At 42.1% G+C, this 2423-nt stretch overlaps 1 non-coding gene across 1 annotated transcript; it reads left to right on the top strand.

Annotated features, from left to right (window-relative positions):
• Window positions 1-1980: 1980 nt before the first annotated feature.
• Window positions 1981-2089, top strand: LOC148576287 (small nucleolar RNA R71). The gene has a single exon (XR_015903611.1). It is a non-coding gene; the product is annotated as a small nucleolar RNA R71 (small nucleolar RNA).
• Window positions 2090-2423: the final 334 nt, after the last annotated feature.

Below are 2423 nucleotides of genomic sequence, written 5' to 3'. Positions count from 1 at the left end.
ATGCCCATTTTGGGCGTTCAGCGCCCAGACACTGCCCATTTTGGGCGTTCAGCGCCAGAACCATGCTCTGTTCTGGCGTTGAACGCCAGGCAGATGCTTCCTCCAGGGTGTGATTTTTCTTCTGCTGTTTTTGATTCCGTTTTCAATTTTTCTCTTTATTTTGTGACTCCACATGATCATGAACCTATAAAGACATATAAGTAAGAAAAATATAGTTAGATAAATAAAAATTGGGTTGCCTCCCAACAAGCGCTTCTTTAATGTCAATAGCTTGACAGTGGGCTCTCATGGAGCCTCACAGATGTGCAGAGCTTTGTTGAAACTCTCCAACACCAAACTTAGAGTTTGGATATGGGAGTTCAACACCAAACTTAGAGTTTGGTTGTGGCCTCCCAACACCAAACTTAGAGTCTGACTGTGGGGTCTTTGGTTGACTCTGCTTTGAGAGAAGCTTTTTATGCTTCCTCTCCATGGATGCAGAGAGAGATCCTTGAGTTGTAAACACAAGGTTGTCCTTATTTAATTGAAGGATCAATTATCCTCTGTCCACATCAATCACAGCTCTTGTTGTGGCTAGGAAAGGTCTTCCTAGGATGATGGATTCATCCTCTTCCTTTCCAGTATCTAAGACTATGAAATCAGCAGGGATGTAAAGGCCTTCAACCTTTACTAACACGTCCTCTACTTGTCCATAAGCCTGTTTTCTTGAATTGTTTGCCATCTCCAATGAGATTTTAGCAGCTTGCACCCCATAGATTCCCAGTTTCTCTATTACAGAGAGTGGCATGAGGTTTATTCCTGAACCAAGGTCACACAAAGCCTTGAAGATCATGGTGCCTATGGTATAAGGTATTATGAACTTTCCAGGATCCTGTTTCTTCTGAGGCAATGTCAGTTGATCCAGATCACTTAGTTCATTGGTGAACAAGGGAGGTTCATCTTCCCAAGTTTCAATACCAAATAATTTGGCATTTAGCTTCATGATTGCACCAAGGAACTTGGCAGCTTGCTCTTCAGTAACATCCTCATTCTCTTCAGAAGAGGAATACTCATCAGAGCTTATGAATGGCATAAGGAGGTTCAATGGAATCTCTATGGTCTCTAGATGAGTCTCAGATTCCTTAGGTTCCTCAGAGGGAAGCTCCTTATTGATCACTGGACGTCCCAGGAGGTCTTCCTCCTTGGGATTCACGTCCTCTCCTTCCCTTACAGGTTCGGCCATGGTGCTTATGTCAATGGCCTTGCACTCTCCTTTTGGATTCTCTTCTGTATTGCTTGGGAGAGTACTAGGAGGGATTTCAGTGATCCTTTTACTCAGCTGGCCCACTTGTGCTTCCAAATTTCTAATGGAAGACCTTGTTTCATTCATGAAACTCACAGTGGCCTTAGATAGATCAGAGACTAAATTTGCTAAATTAGAAGTATTTTGTTCAGAGTTCTCTGTCTGTTGCTGAGTGGATGATGGAAAAGGCTTGCTATTGCTAAACCTGTTTCTTCCACCATTATTAAAGCCTTGTTGAGGCTTTTGATCCTTCCATGAGAAATTTGGATGATTTCTCCATGATGAGTTATAGGTGTTTCCATAAGGTTCACCTAAGTAATTCACCTCTGCTATTGCAGGGTTCTCAGGATCATAAGCTTCTTCTGCATAAGAAGCCTCTTAAGTACTGTTGGATGCAGCTTGCATTCCATTCAGACTCTGAGAAATCATATTGGCTTGCTGAGTCAATATTTTGTTCTGGGCCAATATGGCATTCAGAGTATCAATTTCAAGAACTCCCTTCTTCATAGGCGTCCCATTACTCACAGGATTTCTCTCAGAAGTGTACATGAACTGGTTATTAGCAACCATGTCAATGAGTTCTTGAGCTTCTGCAGGCGTTTTCTTTAGGTGAATGGATCCACCTGCAGAAGTATCCAATGACATCTTAGCTAATTCAGATAAACCATCATAGAATATATCCAGGATGGTCCATTCTGAAATCATGTCAGAAGGACACTTTTTAGTCAACTGTTTGTATCTTTCCCAAGCTTCATAGAGGGATTCACCATCTTTTTGTTTGAAGGTTTGGACATCCACTCTAAGCTTGCTTAGCTTTTGAGCAGGAAAGAACTTGGCTAAGAAAGCCGTGACCAGCTTATCCCAAGAGTTCAGGCTGTCTCTGGGTTGAGAGTCCAACCAGATTCTAGCTCTGTCTCTTACAGCAAAAGGGAAAAGCATGAGCCTGTAGACTTCAGGATCTACTCCATTAGTCTTAACAGTATCACAGATCTGCAAGAATTCAGTTAAGAACTGAAAAGGATCTTCAGATGGAAGTCCATGAAACTTGCAGTTCTACTGCATCAGAGAAACTAGCTGAGGTTTCAGCTCAAAATTGTTTGCTCCAATGGTAGGAATGGAGATGCTTCTTCCATGTAAATTG

This window comes from Arachis ipaensis, chromosome B1, assembly GCF_059453495.1.
Source record: "Arachis ipaensis isolate K30076 ecotype BB chromosome B1, ASM5945349v1, whole genome shotgun sequence".
NCBI classification, from domain to species: Eukaryota; Viridiplantae; Streptophyta; class Magnoliopsida; order Fabales; family Fabaceae; genus Arachis; species Arachis ipaensis.
The sequence above is the reverse complement of the archived record's forward strand: the minus strand, read 5'-3'. Positions and strand labels throughout refer to the sequence as shown.